The sequence below is a fragment of the Armigeres subalbatus genome, chromosome 1, assembly GCF_024139115.2.
Source record: "Armigeres subalbatus isolate Guangzhou_Male chromosome 1, GZ_Asu_2, whole genome shotgun sequence".
NCBI lineage: Eukaryota > Metazoa > Arthropoda > Insecta > Diptera > Culicidae > Armigeres > Armigeres subalbatus.
Genome location: NC_085139.1, coordinates 138,700,476 through 138,724,121, shown reverse-complemented (window position 1 = coordinate 138,724,121; position 23,646 = coordinate 138,700,476). Strand labels below are relative to the sequence as shown.

General features: G+C 38.0%; 1 protein-coding gene across 3 annotated transcripts in view; it reads left to right on the top strand.

The window, feature by feature from the left end:
- Positions 1 to 23,646, top strand: part of LOC134205174 (cadherin-99C) — a 584,755-nt gene that overhangs the window by 461,082 nt on the left and 100,027 nt on the right. The window lies entirely within an intron of this gene.

Here is a 23,646-nt window from a genome sequence, read left to right as displayed (position 1 = left end):
GGTCCTGATTTTATCCAAATCGGATTATTGTACGGTTAGATGATTTGAATTTCATAATATAATTATCTCAACCTTTTGCCTAACCCGTAATTTATCTGGATTCACTTTGGTAAGCGATAGATCTATGGATGGGAAATATAAACAATTGAGTTAAAAGTTGAAACATGCACGCCCGGTGGCATATGGAAACAGGAGATTCGCGTTTTGACGACCGACGGAAGCGCAGCACTCTGTACTCACTTGCTCGACGGCTACAGAAAATTTTTCAAGAACGCGCTTTTTTCGACCGCGCGCGACATGCGCATGAGCCACCGAACACAAGATAGATATTTTATTTCTTTCCCGACGACAAAGACACGCACTGCACTTTTTGTTCGATGGCTACTCTTATTACCGGCCGCGCAACGCAGAACACAATATTTCGGCCGATCGCGCGATCGCTCTGCTGTCCGAAACAAGAGAAATCACGCACTGAACTGATTTTCATTACCGGCCGGCCGCGCAATGCAGAACACAATATTTCGGCATATCACGCGATCGTTCTGTTGTCCGAAACAAGAGAAATCACGCACTCACGCACGAACTCATAACGGAATAATCGAAATACCACTAAGCACATACTGTCCACTCTGACCACATCAATGTTCATACGGATAACCGTTCACCATAAAATTCGTACGTGAAAGCCTAAGTGATATATGTACCGATTGATTTAACTTTCACTATTTGGCAATACCCAATCGATAGTGGTGATAACCACAGAAGATCTGTACTTTTGATAGCTTCCAAGATGTTCGGTCTATCCGGTATTTTAACTGTTTTAACACCCCAGTTCGTAAGTTTAACTTAATTAGTTCTAAGATATACATTTGAAGTTTTATCTTCTGAACTACATTACGCGGAACTACTAACGGTTAGTTTTAAAGACGTACTATACCGCGAACCGTCACTATCCTCGCTCCTCCGGACTGTATACAAAAAGGAAACCTCACCCTATTCGGGAAAGGTATTTATATTTTTTCCACAGCATATGACTCAACAAACACACATACACACAGATGACAGAACCATTACGTTCCTCTATTCATCAGGGCTTCGTCGTGGGTTAGCGACGTCATTCATCTTAGACGCATGTGCTGTGGAGTGGGGTCGATTCTCACAGATTAGAGGAAACTTTTCGAAGCAAAAGTTCCCCACAGGCCATTGGGTGTTATAAATGTCCTGTCCGTTGTCTCATGATGTTAAGTGTTCAGTCTGTGCGACCTCTCCAGAGCTCTGATCGAAGACGGAATCCTGTCTTTTTCATGTGTTGTTCTACAATGAGAAAGATTGCCTGCATTACTGATAGAGTTGCATTTTTTATCCGTAGTAGATATAGTAGATATCAACAATTATTTCCAATTCACAACCATTCAAATAAATGCCATACTTAGTACACAATGACAAATTGCTTTTAGCCCCGACATATTGAAAGCACAGTGGATGAGTTTCAATATGCAATCATGTTTCACATTCGTCGCATCAACGCAACCACAAAATTCGGTCAGTTTTCCTACTCATACTACCTCATGTGCTTATTAATCCCATGCTGGCTGAGATACATATAGAAGGGACAGTTATTCGTATAACGGCAACATATGTGTCAACGTTCGATGATCTTGAAAAGAGTGAAAGGTTAATTAAATCAACAACGCAACCTTCCTTCTTTAAAAAAATCGAGAGGTTATTAAGGTCTGGGAAATAACTGGCTCCGAGCTTTATAATTAAAGTAATATAATATTGTTATTGATTTAATGAGACCCCAGGTACTAACCAGCTAAGACACGGTAAAACGTAGAGATGGCGGACCCAGGATCAGTTGAGGGGTTCGTTAGGACTGAAAATTTGACTTTCTTGTGTGTTAAATATGTATAAATTGTGTATCACAATATACCAATAATTTTAATAAGTTTGCTACACATACACAAATTTCATTTAAACTTTATAAACTAGTTTGCTAAATGTCAGTTCAAATTAAATAAACATGTTATAAATCAATCATTGGGATCTACAAAAAGAACACATTTAAATAAATTAACCAAAAGAGCCATCAATTTAACAAAACATACTAAAAGCGATTCGTTATCGATACATTTGATCAGCAGGCCCACATCAATGAAGATGCGAAGAGCGCGCTTGGTTTTCAAAGGGCCCATGAATAAGCCCTCAGGCAAGTTCTCAAGAATAAACCCTCCAAGAGTGTGAGCAGAGCAAAACAAAATGAAAAGTTGGCGTTCCAAATTGGGAGCGCCATAACCGACGTGGTGAACCTTCAACGCATTCGCTGATCGCGCTGAGAACGAGAACTCGATCTCAAACGCCGCGCACCCTGCCGAGTTGACTTGAAGAAGTTGATGCGACAGGCAGCGTTCTATATATGAGCAAGTGTCAATTAATATGTAAATTAGATTCATGCCCAACTTGGAACATTGATTTTACGGACGATTAGGCACTGGTGGATACCGAATACACCAAGAATTAGAAAATAGATCTCGGCACGGATAAAGCGGTTGAGAGCTTTATATGTTTATGTGCCTGCCTTTTATTATTGCCTTCTTCCATAGCAGACCGCAAACAGTAATTTCGCAAAACACTTCAGCACGCAATGACGCGAGTAATCGCGCATCAATGACTCATTCAGTGTCAAGTGTCACTTGACCGTCGTCAACGAGGAAACCCTAACCATTTACGTTTTTGAGATTTCTACCAAAATATAAACACCGAAGCATTGCGCTTCTAGAAGCATTGCCATAAGTATCACCGTGGTCGTTCAATTCAACCGGTCACAATCGAGACAAGAGCAATCAGGAAGTCGTGCAAGTACGCCACCTTTCAGTACACACCCACGCCAACAGAGTTGACATTGAGCAGTCCGCATGATCGCTGGTGCACTATAAAAGCTGTTGGAAAATAGGATTCATGAAGTTGGTCGGTATGTTTTGTTTTCGTTACACTTGGTAGAGAACCAATTTTGATTCATTTGTTCCTTTTTTATGTCGGTGACAGAGCCATACATATAGCGAAAAATATTTCGCTTCGAAGTGATATTATAAGTATTTGCCATATTACTCAATTAATTTATTTATAGATATTCACATGCTGTGATGTGTTGCTGGGCTCTAATCTATCGCTTGTTTGCAAATTTCGTTTCCGTCCCCTGAAAGGTGTAACCCCAGTCTTACTCTCATCTGAATTACAATTAAATCGGCCTTTGGACTTCGATGCATTGACTAATCTGTCTGTTTTGGGAACATTTTCTATGAAATGCAACATATGTATGTGTAAAAAGAAAATTTTGTAACAGAAAAGCAAATTTTAAGTTTTATAACGCTTTTAAGACCATAACTAACTTTTCAAGAGTGTTATAAACCATCATAAAACCAACATGTTACTAGGAGCACACGTTTTGAAATGATGAGTGTTTTCATTTGTTTAATCGTAAGTTTGTAAAAATTATCGATTTTGAATGATTAGCGTAAAGACATCAACATTATATCGCAAAGCATAAAAACTCAAATATATTTAGCTGTATTTTGGTCTTCCAACACCGCTTCTCAACCCATATCCTCAATTAGAATTAGGATTGCTCTCAAAAATTAAATCTTTTTATTTAATTCTATTTTCAGGTAAGATAATAATATCCTTATATATGGATATACTGGTGAGTAACTATTGATGTAGAGACATACTAAATTCTTTGATGCTACCCTACTGATGAGAATAGGCCAAATGAGTATCTCGTCACTTGACCTGATTCTGGACAATTACTTCCATTTTCCCTCATGTCTCTCTTCAACTGCAAAAATCATCAGAGATTAAAACATTTTCAAAAATAGTTTCATCTCTATCATTTTGAAAATGAGCTTAGAAAAATCTCTAAAACTTATTCAAACTTCTACAACTCTTAAATGTGATGATTCAAATAACATCCAATCCATTTTTGGAATCATTGAGCTCAACCAGTGGATAAATCATTAATTTTGAATTATATTTCCACTGCTACGTTGAGGCTAATTACATCATTTTAGCCATTTATCCCATATTCACACTGTCAATAGAACCGTACAATCCACTCATAACTATTGTGTTATCTGGAGGTCTCATTTATATAGATTCCAAAAAGGGATGTTGGGGATGTTTATTTGAATTTATCACAATTAGACAGTTGTAGGAGACTTGAATAAATTTTAAGTTTTTCCATACAAATTTCCATATAAACATAAATTGATCTGCGCCACCCTAAATGACTGAATTTTGCTGAAATTTTGGCAGGACTCCTAAATCATCAAAAAGATGCTTATAGACATATGAGAGTTGAACATTTCGAACATTTTTGAAATTTGAACTGCCCTAGTACATCATATGGCCTCACTACGTTCTCACTGAATATTACTTTTGCCTTGTCCGCAGACTACGGATCTTAAGCTGATTACGAAGTCCGTAGTAAGCCTTATTTACAACTGCATCAAGCCTTTACACCCCACGGGTAACATCATTATCAAGTCACTCATTGCTTTGGTTTCGAAGGATGTCAATATCTCGTCCGCTACCCTCAAATTTGTTTTTGATCCGTCTAGCATTAGATAAATCATCTAAAGTTCCGTCATAGCGATATAAACGTGAGACGTTCCCATCGTATTCCTATTGGTAGAATTCACAAATCTTTTCACGACCATAAAATATTACTTTGGGCTTTCATGATATCAGAAGCTATACCATTTGTAATCAACCATTCTGGTACTCGTCTGTATATTTTCTTATAAAACAATATTCTAGTCAAATTTTATTAATATGTAATACGAACCTTGATACGAACATTGCACATTTCGCCTTTGAATTTGAAATATAAATTATTTTTTTCAAATGCGAAAAAATACTTCAGAAGAGCGTTTTATGGTCATTCCTAAATCCTAACTATCATATTAAATGATTCTGTCAAACTTTGAGCGTACCAGAAACGCATAAAATTGCTGTTTGGCGATTTTTGTTATTAGACTGTTGTAATGACTTTAAAATAAAGACCTAAAATATGTAAATTTTGTACTCTGACATATCCAGACAGTAAATTTAGTTCATTATATTAGAGAAAAGAAAGACATATCTCAAAACAAAACGAGTGTAGACATGAGTCTGTTTGGAACACGTATCGGGTTTGAATCAAAAGTATTTAAAGTTTAAAAATAAACCTCTGACAATAAAACTACCAAAGCCGTTACCCCTTGCTTAAATACCTGCATTCTGAGAAAATTTGTCACTCTGCATAATTATTTAATAACTTTGTTCTTGCTATTGAGAAATTTGATCAAATACTAGATTTTTATTTCGACTTCGTAAACGGCAATACTGGCCTACTAAACTAAATAGACGACCGATGGAAACAGCGTTGTTCGCCTCCTTAAACACGCATTAGGGTTGAACTCACAATACTGTAGCATCTACAGATGAAAACTTAATTTAATGTGGGAGTAATCTACTTTAATGCGAAATATGCTATTAAATAAAATTTCATTATGGAACAGTGAGAAGATGTTAGTCAAAATATAATTGATACTCCCTAATCAAATTTGCAAAATTAGAAAAGTAGTTCCAAATACTTTAACCATAGATCACAATCGTCTTCAGAAATTGGTAAATACTTTAACATAATAATTTCCTGGGAAATTCAGGAAACTAAAATGTGCATCCCGGGAATCGGAATCCGAAATTGTCTCCGGAAAACCCTAAATGGAACGGAAAGGGATTTGATATAAAGCTTCTGTCAAATCCTGCAGTTACCGTCGCCGTTCTTTTCCATTGCGTTCGAGGCTTTAATGTCTTGAAAATATTCCAAAAAATGCAGAGCTTTTTTTTTAACCAACGATATAAAAAATTTGCCACGCCGATTCACGCCGCCACGGTCAATTGTCATCGGAAGACCGTGAAGCGTGAGTATTGAACTTAGGAGACCAGAGCATGTTAGGCGCCCTTCCCGGATGTCAACTCACCATTTCGCAGCCTCAGCCGCCACCGCCGGCTAAAATAGCTCGTGACGCCGCCGCCGACGATTTTGGACCGGCGCACACCTCTAGTCCAGGGTATATTGAACGCTCACCCAGTTGTCAACTTACTGTCTTAGTAGAAGCTCCGTATATGTAGCGAAATTTGCTTTTCCTGGCATAAAGAGGAAATTTTCAAAATATTAATTCTGCGTGATATCTCAATATCAAGCCTGCATCTCCTCTCACGATACATACATGAAACACGCAAATACTCGACGTTATACGGTGAAATTAACATTTTGAAGTCTAACTGAATTGCCTATGTAGACCCCCTAGGGGTCCATAATAGGAAATTCTCCTATAGTCGACACTTCATTTGATTTTCATATTTCTCGGACGTTCTTCTTCCCATTATGGACCCAAAATATTCCTATAATGGACACCTCGTGTTAATTTTTATAGAATTGTAAAAATCATCTATTTTACTTTCCATAGTTCCAATGCATGTAATCAAATCATAGAACTGTAAGGAAGGTTCTCCGATGGAATTTCATAGCAAAATGGTTACATTGTGCTGTAATAATGCAAAATGGCTGGAGGGTCCATATTGGGCACTTTACCCTATTTGTATATCTTTATTATATTCATTGAAACTGGATTTTCAAACATTTACATCATTTGCACTAACTTTTAGCATACATATCTGGACACACAGGAATAATTTGTGGAAGGAACCCCGAGGCCGACAGTTTTCGGGGCCCTCAGATGTACGAAGAAGATTTGTGGAGACCCGAGACCATGCCCACCAGACCACCCAAAATCAGTTTATGTGTACACACATAAAGACTAACAGACAAACTTATACATACATATACGCATATATAACAGACATACAACTTAGTTTCGTAATTTGTAGAACCCACAAAAAAAACACTTCATCTTATAGCCTTTCTGTACGCTTTGATGCAAAACCATGTTCACTTCTTGTGACATTGAATGCCACCGGTTATCTTCATTTTATCCTCGGAAGAAGTTTATTATTCCTTCGCTATACTGTTGGTATACTGAAGAAAGCCGTTAAAGTATTGCCCTTTTCGTAGAAATACTAGGAGGTACAGCAAAGCTGTAAGGAATCGATTGCGTCGCAATGCACTGCGCTGACATCGAAAAATGGATAATAAACTGTTCTTTACGCTTGGAAAATTGCGCTCAAGCATAGATGTAAAAGTCTACCAATGAGCGGAACATGTTGGAAGTGGGCAGAAAAGATGCAATCGGCGGTGTTTAGTTAAACCACCTGAAATACAGGTGGTATTAAAATAATTCTATTAGCCAGCTCCCACTTATTTGCTCACAATGAATACGGTTCAATATAGGGTGGAGCAAATATTGAGTCAAATTTTTATTTTAGGAAAAAGTTTGACTAACCTAATTAGGAGGTTAGGCATGAAACAATAAACAAAGTTTACTTAAATGGGAAAATATCTGTTATTATTGTAAACTAATTCAAAATACCGTATTCACCTAATCGTTCGAGAGACAGTAGATTCTATGGATGCTCATTGAGAGACACGTGCATCTTCGACAATATGCAATAGTGTTAATTAGCGAAGTAGATGGACAACCGTGTAGGAAATCCTTGACACCATCTTCGAACGATCTGTTTGTTTTTCTTTTATTTTGGTATGTGGTTGGTGTTCGTTTGATCAAGGTAGTCACATAAAACGGATCCCGCTTGTAAACGATAGATCGTGAATGGCTTCTGGTGAAGTCGATCGGTGCTGATCTCGTGGGAGTATAAAACGATCGGTTCATGCAGATCGACATGTGTTACGGTGGCAGTGAATATCGAATGCGTATTTTTTATGTGCCGTGTCACATACCAACAACGGTTAATTGTGGAATGAAAGAGCAACTGACTCAAATAACAATCATGTATATGTCGGATGCTTGAGGATAAATATTTTATAAAGCGTTATTAAAGTGATTTTCCAAATTGTCAAAGAGTTCCTCACTTAGCTGAGGATAACTGAATTGAAATCACAAATAAAGGAAATAACGTGTTCAGGCGTTTTTTCTTTTAAAATTATATGGTTTTGAAATACTTATATGCTACGCGGTTCGTGTACCATCACCATAGTTAATGGTGCGTCAATTTCTCCATATAAAAGTTAAAACACAAATGTTGCCCTCAATACATTTTCAATTTCTCGAAGCTTTTTCCGGTTGCGGTTGAAGTTCATTTGGATAGAGAAATTATTTGGATAGTATCCATTACACTGGGGTCGCCTTTGCACGCTTTTAGGACGAATTTTTAAAAAGTTTTTTTACACGGGTTTTTATAAGGTTAGGAAACACGTTAATACCCGAAAAATAGATTAAGTACACCAGTATAAAAATTACACATATGACGTAACAAAAAGGTCTGTTCGACTAACAATAGAGGTAATAAACATAGAGGAAGGTTGTCGCCGTCGTCACTGGCGAAACATCTTTTGCTGGCGGAGATAGGGCATAAATGTCAAGAAGGAAAAATCAGTACGTTTTGACAGATAGGTACCCAACATGTTTGGGAACGATGACAAAGGGAACCGCAGCGACAATCGTCCTCAAAATTTTTTTTTTTTTTTATATCTTTATTAACGAGATTTTCGGCCCTTGGCCGGCTCCTCTCGTCCTAAAGTTTATTACCTCTATTGATCAACCTCATTGTTCCATCACTTTTTAAAATTACAGGTCATCGTTACTATGGAGCTTGTATTCAATATTGTATACAAGCAAAAGTTGGATGTAAAACTAGAGGCTATTGATCACAAAATAGGCGTATAAATTTTCCAATTGGCGCGTAATTTTCAGAATTTTCAGCTGTGTAGCTTTTGCGCCACTTTTGGGGGTCCATGATAGAAAATTGCTCCCCTATAGTCGACACTGCATTTGATTTTCATGTTCCGTTTCGGGACGTCTTCATCCCTATTGTGGACCCTCCAAAATGTTCCTATAATGGACACTTTTGTGTTTATTTTTTATAGAATTGTAAAAAATTATCTAATCTAACTTTTCATAGCATTTCCAATGCATGTAATAAAATCATAGGATTGTAAGGTAGGTTGGAATTTCATAGGAAAATATTTACATTGTGCTGTAATAATGTAAAAACGGCTGGAGGGTCCACTATTAGTTGAGGGTCCACTATTGGGCACTTTAGCCTACATAATTGCACGACTGCGAGCTGGTTCGCACGAAGTAGTGACGGGTTTTTTGCCGTACACTAAATGTGAATGTCCACACCTTAGTGTCTAACTTCATTGCTACCTAGCTATTATGGTCGTACACTTCGTTTTGTCCAGAGCAAAACCGAATGTAACTGCACACCGGTCACACGCATATCTTCCTCGATTGCACACAGCCAGCGGGTTCACCCCGAGCGACGTTCTTTTCTTGGTTTTCTGATCACTCTTGTTGGTCTCTCTCCAGAATATCCACTACATGACCACCACTGAATCGACTATTTATATATTTTACGATTGTCGATGTCTGCATTTGACACTTAATAAAACAATGAAAAATAAAACTCGTGACTCATCCCTCTGCACCATTCAACATTTTCCACCACGCAGTATTAACTGAACGAATCAGCAATGTGTACAGAGCGAGTAGTGCCCGTGTCCGTGGCAAACTATAGAAGTCCTTCATGCAACCGTAACTCATCTTTCCACTTCGCGGCTAACATCATTATCACATGTAACGCGTGTTCCAGAAAATATTTATTCGTCGATAGACCCAAATCGCATCTCATCCATTTCAACCTCGGAATCAACACCGTTTGATTGCCCTGTCTCTCGCCAGCTACCAGGCACTTGGTCAGATATTTGAATTGCACCTTCCACAGCTATGTTGAATAACTGATTAGAAAGTGCACCGCCTTACTTCAATCCATCAGGCATCATGAACGAAACGGATATCTCACCAGATATTCTGACACTTTTTTGAACTTAAACAGATTATGAGTCCGCGCAGGTTGTAACCCCGGAGTTTATCAAGGATTTGTTGCAGGGTAAAACAAAACAATCGCAAACACGGCCGACGTACTACCGGTTATATTTTTTTTTGTTAAATTTAAAGCTTAAAAGTAAAACATGTTTTATAAATATTAGTTTATTTGTACACATTATGTCTTTTATATACTCTTTGCTGCCATCGAGATGGATTGAAAGGTGGATATGAGAAAACAAAATATTATGGTCCTTTTGGAAAAAAGGGGTTTGGGGGTAAGCCCATCACTTATAGAGTGCGGTAAGCCGAGCAGCCATTATGCATAATTAAAACTTAGAAAGCCTCTTCACTGATGATCAATCACACTACAAAATTAAGTTAATGTAAATTTTGCCACAGCTTTTGAGCCCATAAAATTATAATATTTTGTTGATTGATGATGATGAATAAAAGTAATGTTTCACAAATGATTGATACGTATTCTTGGCATGGCTTTCATTCCAGGCACAGAATTAACGTAACGATATTATTTTGCCAAAGCTTCACAGCTAGCTAGAAAAATTTCGATCCACCATTTGAAAACAATATAACGTTAATAATACCGTTTTATATTAACAGCCAGACGAGAAAACCGTTTTTATACTATTATCTACGAAAAATTCATGTTAGAAAGCAAAATTCAGGTTTACTTTATAGTGGGACGCGCTTACCCGCACCTTTCCAAAGACATTCATTTTCAACATGTTTTTGTAAAAAATGTCAAACAATATCGTGTCCAAACCACAAATATGAAAGATAATAACCTAAAGAAAGATTATATATGTTGATTACCCAAATTTGAGCTTCCCATTGTGTTTGAATGAATCAAATGCTTAATAAGCCGGGTTTACCCAATTCTCCCCTATGTTCAGCCGCATGGTTCTCTCATGCCTAGAACCGGTGATGTTAGACAATATTTTCAACCAGATAAACAAAATTGTACTCTAACAATAATCGCATCTATAAAAATGAAATATCAACGCAGCATCATTCTAACATTCAATTTTGACATTTGACTACTTTTCAATTGGGTTACTCCCCAATAAGCAAACAACCAAATAAAGGAAAATAACGTTCGGTAATCAAAGCGAACTCAAATTCCCTAGTAATCGGATTTTGGAACTTTTCCAAAAAGTATCACAGTGAGTGATTAGATTTCTTAACAAATTTAAAATAGTGTCATAAGTCAACAACAAGTTTATTTACAATCACGGCAACCCCTTTAGGTATATCTGCGATTAACAGTTCTGAAAATCTAAGAAAAAAATCTCCACAAAAGTGATTATGTCTAGAACTGCAATGTTTTTATACAATTACTATATAAAATCCCAACAATTCTGTTTACTTTTTGTGTAACAGTTGTACTCTTCTTCTTTTTATTGGCATTACATCCCCCACTGGGACATTGCCGCCTCGCAGCTTAGTGTTCATAGACTGGGCCTTGAATCGAACCCAGTCACCTTCAACATCCCCTAAAAATATCAATCCCGTAAAAATACCACAGTAATAAATAAACAATTTATAGGAAAATGGAATTGAGAACATTCTTCATCCGGAATTTCAATCTTTCAATATATTCAATTAACCAATCGCAGCCAGATTAATAACGCCTCGAAACTGTCAATGTGTCACAATTATCGGCAATCGTGGAGATTCTTGCATGATTCCATTTTACAGACCTGCTCGTACGTGCCACCCTCCGAATGGCCCAAGACGAGGTGGCCTATTTTGCAACATTCCACATTTCCGAAGCCGCAAATCGCTCTAAATGCCGCTTTTTGGTTCATACAGGTCACCCTCTTGATAGCCCTGCGCTAGGTGGCACAAGGTGATCGTGACGAAGTTTCCAGTAGAGAAACGAAACGATAATAAAAAGGCACCAGTGAGGTACGCGCAACAAGTGCCAAAAGTAGTAGGGGTATGACTCGCGAGCGACCAATCGATTGAACCTTTTAACAGCATGCCTTGGAAGCATTCTTCGACTCCTGGTGCCTAGGTTAGTCCAGCTTATGGTTTTCTACATACAGTGTGCTAAGCCGTAGAAGCTAGCTCACAAATCAGCTGCGCGATAGATTGAAGTTAGAGATTAATTTAATTTCATACACCCATTTCTGTCCGACATCGGCGCGACCAGACCTATCTGCTAGAGCGTTGTGTTGAGCGCACTTAGTAGCCCATAGTTAGCGCGCACTTCAGTTCAATTAATGAGTTATTTAATCATTAGCTAGAGTAATATTAATGATTAATTATATATAGCCGTAGATTTTTCGCAAAACTGTGCCAATCGCGGAGAAGTCTCCGAAGTATCGTGCCCGCATGTGTTGAGATTTCAACATTTTTACACTACCCTTAAACCGAAGATTTAGTATTTAAAGTTAGTGTAATCCGTGCAATGCTTCCATCGACGATGATGGCGAAAGGGTCCTTGTTTTGTTGATCATGCAGGTGGTCAGAAAAGGAACCTGACATAAGCAATCAAATATTTAAATTTTTGTTCCTGTTATGAATGGCCCGGAAAAGCTGTGTGAGCTGCTTTGTAACACAAATAAGTGAGCATCAACAGTGCGGCATGTAGCAAAATTTAGTTGTTTGATAAACACAAAAAAAAACACGAAATGAACAGTTAGAGTTTGTTTACAGATATGCGCACGTTTCACCTTTGCAGTTTTAGAGACCCATGTTAGGATTCTCTTATTTTTTCGGTCGACCAGGTTTATATTTGTAATTCAATCTCTAGGAGATCGAGACTTTATGAATTATTCATACGCGTGCGGTTAAGCCGAACACCACAGTCTTGGTCCTCCGGCAAACAACAGTCATCGCGGCGGCGTAGATCGTGGTAGCCGTTCAAATGAATTGCTCAGATTTGCATAATGATCTCAGAGAAAGGGGGCACGGCGACAAACATTGATATGGCGACGATATACCCAAGAGGCGTCTTCATCCTATCCAAGCAGATTAGCATCATCGTGTGTCCTCGTCCACGGAGCGCACTCGCGAGCCACAAGATGCAAATGTTCGACGCTTGCACTTTTTGTTTCTTCACGAAGTCCACTTGTACGCCTTCAATTCAGATGGTGGCAAGATCGTAAAATATAGGATTATCAGTGGAAAATGGGTACGAGCGCCACATAAAATCACTGGCCATCATGGGTCGCGTAGATCGATGAAGTATATGGGCACCATCTTCATCTATGAATAAAATGAAAAGCGGTATTTGATAGCTTGTCGTGTGGCATATGATATAACAGTTTGAAAGAGAAAGTTGCGGATAATTTCTAATGGGAGATGTTTGTCCTAAAATATATGTAATCATTCAGTTATGCATTTTTGTAAATGGTTTATATTGTATTTTTTTTTGCTTTATCATGTTACAACACTGTGCTCAGACAAAATGTGGTGGAAATTATTAAGAGTTAATATTCGTGAACTGAATTTCCAAAAACTAACTTGAAATTCCAAGCAGCACAAATCAAGTGAATTTGGTTGCAGCTACTTAATTGTGACTGAATCTGGTCATATATAAGTTGCTGTGATATATGTGGAACATGTGTGCTGCTTGGGATGTGCACTTCACATTCAATGAATGAAACACTTTAGAATATTGCATCCAACAAACATTTCTTGAAATATGTATATGTTTTATTTATTATCAGACTAAGGCCAGAGTGGCCTGTGCTGCACATAAAAGTCTTCTCCATTCAGCTCGGTCCATGGCTGCACTTCGCCAACCACGCAGTCTGTGGAGGGTCCGCAAATCGTCCTCCACCTGATCGATCCACCTTGCCCGCTGTGCACCTCGCCTTCTTGTTCCCGTCGGATCGTTGTCGAGAACCATTTTCACCGGATTACTGTCCGACATTCTGGCTACGTGCCCGGCCCACCGCAATCTTCCGATTTTCGGGGTGTGAACGATGGATGGTTCTCCCAACAGCTGATGCAACTCGTGGTTCATTCGCCTCCTCCACGTACCGTCCGCCATCTGCACCCCACCATAGATGGTACGCAACACTTTCCTTTCAAAAACTCCCAGTGCGCGTTGATCCTCCACGAGCATCGTCCAGGTCTCGTGTCCGTAGAGAACCGGTCTTATAAGCGTTTTGTAGATGTTCAGTATGGTACGGCGGCGAACTCTATTCGATCGGAGCGTCTTACGGAGTCCAAAGTACGTACGATTTCCAGCCACTATGCGCCTCCGAATTTCTCTGCTGGTATCGTTACCGGCGGTCATCAGTGAGCCCAAGTACACGAATTCTTCAACCACCTCGATTTCGTCACCACCGATAGAAACTCGTGGTGGGAGGCTTACATTGACCTCTCTTGAGCCTCTTCCTATCATGTACTTCGTCTTCGAAGTGTTGATGACTAGTCCAATCCGTTTAGCTTCGCTTTTCAGTCTGATGTAGGCTTCCTCCATCCTCTCAAAGTCACGTGCCATGATATCAATGTCGTCGGCGAAACCAAATAACTGGACGGACTTCGTAAAAATCGTACCACTCGTGTCAATCCCTGCCCTTCGTATTACTCCGTTCAAAGCGATGTTGAATAGCAGACACGAAAGACCATCACCTTGCCGTAACCCTCTACGCGTTTCGAAGGGACTCGAGAGTGCCCCTGAAACTCGAACTACGCACATCACCCGATCCATCGTAGCCTTGATCAACCGTATCAGTTTATCCGGAAATCCGTTTTCGTGCATTAGCTGCCATAGCTGGTTCCGATCGATTGTATCATATGCGGCTTTGAAGTCGATAAATAGATGATGTGTGGGCACGTTGTATTCGCGGCATTTCTGCAATACCTGACGTATAGCAAACACCTGGTCTGTGGTAGAGCGTCCACCCATAAATCCCGCCTGGTACTGCCCCATGAACTCTCTTGCAATTGGTGTTAGTCGGCGGCATACAATTTGGGAGAGTACCTTGTAGGCGGCGTTCAACAATGTGATTGCGCGGTAGTTGCTACAATTCAGCTTATCGCCCTTTCTGTAGATGGGACACACGACACCTTCCATCCACTCCTGCGGCAGAACCTCATCCTCCCAAACCTTGGTAATCACCCAGTGCAGCGCTCTATCCAGTGCCTCACCACCGTGTTTAAACAGCTCTCCTGGTAGTTGGTCAACTCCAGGGGCTTTGTTGTTTTTCAGCCGGCCGATCTCCTCCTGGATTTCCTGGAGATTCAGAGCCGGAAATCGCATGTCCTGCACGCGTGCTCCTAGGTTCATCACCATACCGCCACCGTTGTCTGCCATATCGCCATTCAGGTGCTCTTCGTAGTGCTGCCATGCCGCCACCTTTGGATCACCTCACGCTCGTTTGTAAGAAGGTTCCCGTTTATGTCCTTACACATATCGGGCTGTGGCACGTGGCCCTTACGTGAACGTATGTGAACGATGTATATGTATGTGTATTAATAACTTTGGATCTATGACAAAAGATCGAAATACAAAAGGTCGTAATGGCAGAAGATCGAAAGACAAAAGGTCGAAAGACAAAAGATTGAAAGGACAAAAGGTCGAAAGTACGAAAGGTCGAAAGGACAAAACGTCTAAGACTCTAAGGAACAAAAGGTCGAAAGAACAAAAGGTTGAAAGAGACAAAAAGTCGATGAAGAACAAGTTGATAACAAGTTGGGTGTATTCCAAATGAATTTGTGAAATGCATTTAACTTAAGTCAGAAGAATACACTCATCTCATCAATCAAAGTTGAAGAATTAGCAATATTCAAAGAAAGATTAATAACTATGAAACAATATTACGAATATCTGAATATTTCTGTTAGAGATAAAAAGATTGTTGATTTAATTTTTTTTAAGTTTTTTGTCTTTTTCGACCATTTGTCCCGTTCGTCATTTTGTCCTTTCAACATTTTGTCCCTTACGACGTTTTGTCCTTTCGACCTTTTATCCCGTTCGACGTTTTGTCCTTTTCGACCATTTGTCCCTTCGACGTTTTGTCTTTCGACTTTTTGTCCTTTCGACTTTTTTTCCGACCTTTCGTCCCTAACCCAATGACTTTTTACCTTTCTCGTACTATAAAGTCGAACCGAAAGGCTAACATTTCATTTTTAGAAGCCTCGGTGACCCATAGGGTTATAATACAAAAAGCAAATGTCTGTCCTTGTGTAATGTCCTTGTGTATATGTGTGCACAAAAACTTTGAAAAGGGGTAACTTTTCATATTTTTTTCCATTTTTGAGTAGTTTAATTACTGCGACCATTCGTTAGATCTATTGTGATATATGCCCCATTTGATATAGCTTTGTCAAGTTGACGCTTTATTCCAATCGCATCGCCTTGACTGCACAGATGAAAATATGTTGTGGTTTTAAATGTATTTTCATGCACATATTTGGTGCATGCAAATAATTGCAATATTCAATCGATCTTACTGTTCTTTTAAATCGAAATAAATTTAAACTTTGCTTGCCTGTAAAATTCAATCAAATTAAATATCAAGTACGAGACACTGGAGACGGCCTTACTGTTGAGGTCGAAATATTATCTGTCAAAGGCACAATAAAGTAGTTGAATTAAATGGAATTGTACAAACTCGTCTTATGACAAGTAAATACATTCCACTAAAACTAAATATCAAATGTTAATTCGTGTTTGGGATTAGCGGCAATTTTACACGTCGTTGAATTTTCAAACCTATTTGCTGTGATTGCAGCGGTTTCTCAATTCGGTATTATAGTTCTGATGAATCGTACTACTATATTGGAATTTGTTTTCCAAATTTCAGAGGGTTCTGCCAGCCCACTGGCCCTGTTAAAGAACTGAAATCTCGTTTTAAAATTTCCGGACACTGACATAAAAGTGCTCCGAGTCATCTTCGTATATGCCACAGAAACGACATACATCATCTTGAAGGTTTCCTCACAGCTTCGAGTGATATCGATTCGGGTAATTGCATGTTATAAGACCTGCAATGGTATAAGATCTCTTTTTTGTACTGAATACTTTTAGATTAATGAAACGTTCTGACTGCCTCGCAATGTATGTTCAAATTACCGTCATCCAGTCATGGACAAGTAAAACAGCCACGTGCTCGTACCTCCCCCCAGAAAAAAATGTGCCTACCAAGGAGAAAATGCAGTCTCTAGCTGAATTGGGGAAGCAGTCTTGTTTTAAAACTACATCAACTAATAGCAAATATTAATATATCCGTTTGATGTTTTATTTGGTTGAATTTCGCAATAGTTTTTTGTTAAAACTGCTTTTTGCTAGAATTATTGTAAAGTTGAAAACATATTTTTTATATGTAGAAATTTTGGCTATCTCAGTCTTATGACTTATGTCATAAGATAGCCAAAATTTCTACATAAAAACTATTTCCAGTCGTTTCCAATACCATACCACATATTTTTTATGATTTGTTGATGTTCTGAAATCATCATTCAGTGTTGCGTATTTATTTGTTATATATGCATTGCTTATTCTATCGATTTGAATGGAAAAGCTATCAATTGTATGAAAATGTGTATTGATAATGTGTATTGATAATGTGTATGTGGGCTATAAATGTGAGAACAGGAGAATTCATACGCGATGCAGGACGTCTTTTTCTTTACTAATCGAGTGACGATTATGCTGCGCTGATGAAACTGCAGTACTTTCTATGTAAACAAAAAGAAGACCGACCATATGGTCATGTAAACAATTCATTGAGTAGGGGAAGGTGGGTAGACTTGATCCCCGGGGAGACTTGATCACCCCCTGTTTTATCGAGAACTAAAGTAGTTTTGTTCTAGCGTATTTTTTAGTACAGATCCTCTAGACAAATGACCTTCATGTGGTGAGTTATTTTTTGGATTGACAACCTTATTTATTCTGTAAGGCCGTTTGTATGTTTTGACCTTCCTAAAGATTTTTTTATTGTCCACGCAAAATTTGAACAACTTTTCATAACAATGACCAAATGCTTTCATTTTTTCACAGCACAAAGCCATAAATATGCTTAATGATCTGTACTGATGAAAATGTCAACATTTCATCAAAGTTTTAGGATATTTGGATTTGAAGTTATTGCCTCAATATGGGGACACTTGATCCCCCATTAGTCACCCATACAAAAATTTGGCGAAAAAATTCAAAAAAATATAAATCTTTTCTTAGGCTTCTAATTTTCTGTAGATTTGACGGATTTGATGAAGGGTTGGCAGGTAAAATTATTTATTGCGTAGATCTCATAGAAAGGGGATCAAGTCTCCCCAAATTTTAAAATTGCATGTGCTGTCGAATTCATTAACAAAAATCGTTCATGTATAAGCACAGCAATTCGATAATTCCGCGTATTTTGAAGGGAAAATATTTAAAAAATCTGAGGGCACCTTTCTTATTTTATCATAGCAAGTTCTTGGAGAGGGATCAATTTCCCCCGAATATTTTCAAAGTCGATTTTTGACAGCACTCCAAAAAATCGATTGTGTATCAATAACAACAATAATTTAAGGACTGTCACACATCAGTAAAGTTTAATACTATATTTCTTAGAGAGTCTGTTTGGAAATCGCGTATGTTTATTTATTTTTGGTTGTTATACATCGGAAATCAGAAAAGGGGATCAAGTCTACCCAGTCTCCCCTATGGTCAAACATTTGAGAAGTTCTTCAATTGCATCGTAGGATTACATGCATGTGCTTATGAATGTACACCCAACCGGCGGATGTTAGATTTTCTAACAATTCTGTATAAGAATCTACCAAAACCTGTATAAGAACTGGGCATATGCGAAAATGTTAGATTCTTATACAAGTATTGTATAAGAATCTAACAATTTTGTAAGCTTTTCTAACAATATTTGTATGATAGCTTACATTTTTTGTATAAGAATCTAACAATTTCGCATATGCCCAGTTCTTATACAGGTTTTGGTAGATTCTTATACAGAATTGTTAGAAAATCTAACAACCGCCGGTTGGGTGTAGAAAATAATGTAATGTGTAAGATACGCAACAATTTAATCTCACCCAGGTAACCAGTAAGCATTATATAAAGCATTTAAGTGGCATTATATGCGCCTTTACTGCAAAACATTAAATGCCAATAAGCCCTGTAGTCGCCTTTAATGCTATTTTAATGCAGGTTTTGGCCCAATATATGGCTGCTTAAATGCTCAATCCTACTTTATCGATAAAGTAGAAATTTGGCTGAATAGCATTTATTCAGCATCCGCAATGCTGAATAAATGCTTAATTTTTAAAACAAGAAAAAAAGTTTTTTTAATGGCATTTTTTCTAATTCTTTTTTTTACATAGTTTTTTTTTTCATATTATATCGTATTTTCATATTTGAAATAGAACATAATTTTTTAACTTTCTTCGAGCGGGATTCGAACTCGCGCTCTTGCCATTCGACGCTGTAGTTGTCATCGCCCTTACCAGCTGGCCCATAAGAGAGAGATGGTAGTGAGAAAAATTTTGCCCAACATAAACAAAATCCCCTTCAGGAATATTGAAACTAAATCTTACCCATCTCAGAATGCAACCGTCACAAACGTCATGCCCAGTTGCAATGAAACAGCTACAGTAGTGCTGCTTTAATGCATCCATCGAAAATAGTACAATGGAATAATAAAATGTAGCTAAACTATGTAATTAGTGATAGGGTTAGGTTAATGACAAGTACTCCTGTCCATGGTCGGAATAGAAAAAACATTCTGCACGTACCGATTTCTATTTTCAAATGTAAGTTCATTGGACAAATAGTCCCCGCTATATGGTTCCATTTTGAAAACGTTTGACGTATGAACACTAAAGGCCTTAAAGTGGCACTAATGTAGCTGTTCCATTGCACTTAACGAAAAACAACATTGTGCATTCCAAATGCTATTTTAAGACTATGCATCTCATGATTGCTTTGAGAATGCTTATTTAGAACAGCCAGGTTTTCGAAATGCTAATATACAGCATGGAGCATATGCAATGCCAGTATAATGCTACTATAGTGCTTACTTTAATGCTTATTGGTTACCTGGGCAGATTCATATTTGTGTTTAACGAGTGTATCCCAAAACAAAAAGTTGTAACATTCTCGTCGTTCCTCGTCGGAAGTTTAAAAAGAGATTCTAAGTAGACATAAACACATAGAGTAAATCACTTATTGGGCCTATGGACCCGATTCCCGGCTCACTGCACAGTAAACTAATGATTTATACTGTTTGGAAGCCGTAGGTTTATGGTTGATAATTAAAAAAAAGTCTCCCATTAATTTCGCACAATACTCAATATTTTTAAACAATCATTTCACTCCTAATTGATCCAATTATAGAAAATAAAAATGTAGATTCCGAACATTCGCTCTTTGTTGCTACACCACTGAGCCGGAGTGAGTCTTTCCACTTTTACAAAACGGTATTATCATATAAACACCTACCTGAAAATCGTCACAGTTCTCGATACAATCATTGCTTGAAGCTGTTAATCACCACACAATTATTCTTAACTCACGCAGTCCTTTATATTTGTTCGTTTCACTAGAACTTGTATAAATATATTAGAAAACATTTAAAAATGTATTCTCAAACCGAACAAAAATTCACCTCGGCCTAAGAATTTTTAGCCGCACCGTGCTGCCAAAAGACCATGCTTCTTCTTTAGTATGTAAATAATCCTTCATCGTTAATTTGAAAACTGTCTAATACGTTAAAGTTATCATGTAATTTATAATTCTCTCGATATCATAAAGTGAAAAAATATAGTTTTTAAGTGTTTCGAAGGAATTTGGATGAGTGAAAATATCTATTCAACCAAATAAAAATTATTATAAATAATACCATCTAGCATAATGTTGCCGTAGAACGTGCATTATTTTGTTTACGTCGCAATTTCTACCGTCCCGAGAGAGAATGAGAGTAAGATGTTGAGAGATTGAGTGAATTTTTGCTTAGGCCGGGAACTGGATTGAAGTGTGCCGGAAATACAATCGGTATGACTGAAATGAGTGCTGCACCTTGTTAATTTGAATTAAATAAAAGCTTTTTCAAACGATATTTAGCAAGAATAGCTATTTTTTAAGCAGAAGTGAACCCTATTGCAGTATTGCACGGCCCACAAAATTCAGGAAAAGCTACTTTATGTCATAAATATCAATAAAATATTGCAGTCGTATGCATGTTAGGCTGGGAATGGGGTAAGAAACCCTATCTAGTTCTTTTTTCTCGTGACCAGAGACCTAGTGCAATAGCTTGCTATATTGACCTCAAGCAATCGGCGTCAGCTTAATGCAATCTGTGCAAGAAATTCATGCAAGATTGTCATAGAATCGTTCATACTCTAGCTATTACTAGGATCTATGTGGTGTGTTGGTATTAAAAATAACATTTCGTAAAAAGAATATAGCATTTGATATCTTTTGAAATGTTAGCCCATTACACATCTGATTATTGATTCTGGTGTGGGTAATATGGACCATATGAAGTACATACATTTTTTTCACCGACATTTTTTGTTTTGTTTGCCCCCGAAAACACCAATAAAGAAATTCGAATTTCAAACCAATGACATTTTAAGTGATTTTTATTTATGTGACATGCCTTTTTAGTAAAACATTGTAAGTTACCAATATATTAATTATTATCCATTATTTTTATTTCAAGAGGTACATGTTATAGATGCTTAGCCTATACATACAATTTATCAACTAAATTAATTGTTTTAAGCTTAATTTCTTAATATGTCCGCTTTACCCACACACTATGTCCATTCCACCCGCATAGTTATATATTTGTCCAACCATTGTATATTGCCTACACCCACCTATCGTACAAGGTGCATTTATGTCGTTCAAGTCCGTGATAGGCTGCATAATAAGGGGAGCAAACAACAAAATGCTGCTACTAACCAGCTGCTGTATCCTTTAGCCACTCACTATCCTAGCACACTCAGCACTCAACAGAACATTAATTGCTACCACGACGTTATCCTAGAACTATTTTTTGTCTTGAAACACTGATGGAAGAGCGAAAGGCAGAACGAGGCTATCTTCAATCTCACCTGGCCGATGAAGGAGGGGAACTCAAAGTAAGTTCACTATAATCTGGAAAGATCATGTCTAACACGACCTAAATGTGTAGTTGCTGGCCATATGTTGCGGGAAGACGGCAACATTGACCGCACAGTAGGGAAGCGTGATATCAAATATTATATTTTTTGTAGGCCATTTTTACCAATTGCCAAACTTTTCTATTTAGTTGCTTCTATTGTTAGATCGAAATCAAATCACCGTCAATTCCCGTCTCTGACATTCATTATTCAGTCGCATTCCAAATATATGAGTTGATTTTTACTCGTTGTATCGGCCCAGCATCAACTTTCCGCATCGCATTTGAAGTTTGCATAAAATTAGTATGATTCAATTAATTGTAAATCATGTTACTCATTTTGTAAAAGTATAGCTTTGAAGATACCGAAATACTTTGCCGACGAAGGTACGACGATACGGCCTTCACCTGTTGGTTGCCCGGTTACATTTCGGTTGTCTTCTATTATATCGTTATGGAAAATAGATCGCCATGAACCTCCGGGGTTTGCATCTGCTGATAAGTCCAGCTGGGCTCCTGTGTAATGTTTGCTTACAGGTTTATTAATTGACTCCCCTACGTGAGGTGTGGTTGACCTAGCCCTACTCTGGTTGACCTAGCCCTACTCCCGTTCCCGAATTCCGGTTACTATCAGCTTCGGACATATTCAAGCATATTTTAGTTACATTACGCTAAATTCATGCACTTCTTCAACTGATAAACGCAATAAACGTGCGTGAAAAAGCACTTTGACTCGGTATTTTAGCAGGCAGGCTGTGCTAGAGTTTTTTCTTTTACTCAATAAAGTAGTTGTCTAAATGCAAACCATCACACTATTTCAGCATTAACATAACTTTTTTGGACAACTAAGCAAATCATAATTTTGGTTAGTTTCAATATTCGAAGATTTACTACGATAAATGTGCTCGTCCACAACATATTAGGCTTAGGTTTGAGCCATATACCCTACTACTTGTTTGTTTTATTTATGTATATGTATAAAAAATCAATAGTTTCTCCTTAGAAGTGAACCAGCAAAACAGTTTAAAGTCTGAATAACTGTTATACTTCGTCCAAATTGCACCGCGCAATTTCCCATTATGCGGGGTGCATCGGTTGATATTTGATATTAGCGAACACGATTTAGCACCATCACGAAGTGTGAGATGCGAATGACTGCTGATTTCAACGGAACAATTTGCAGCGGTGCTACAGTAGTGGAGAGGATAAGCCATTGATGATAATCCGCGGCAACTTTAGCAGCGCTCACAAACTCGCTTGCACTCGGATGCCGCGCCGCGCGCTACCTACATGTCTTATTAAATATAACGGTAAGGTATTTTTCGTCTTGCCAGCAGTTTGCCCGCTCTCCAATGCCTACTGTGTGGCTGTCGGGTACTATCATCAGCGTTCACCACAAATTGATTGTTTTGGGTTTTGTGAGCCTTTTGTAATGTGGCCTGGATTTGATTCATGTTACTGGTTTTGTCTATAAACCAATCTTCGATCCAAAAGGTCAGATAACAGATTAAGCACAGAATTATCCAACCACCGCGGGTTTCTTACTTAAAGAT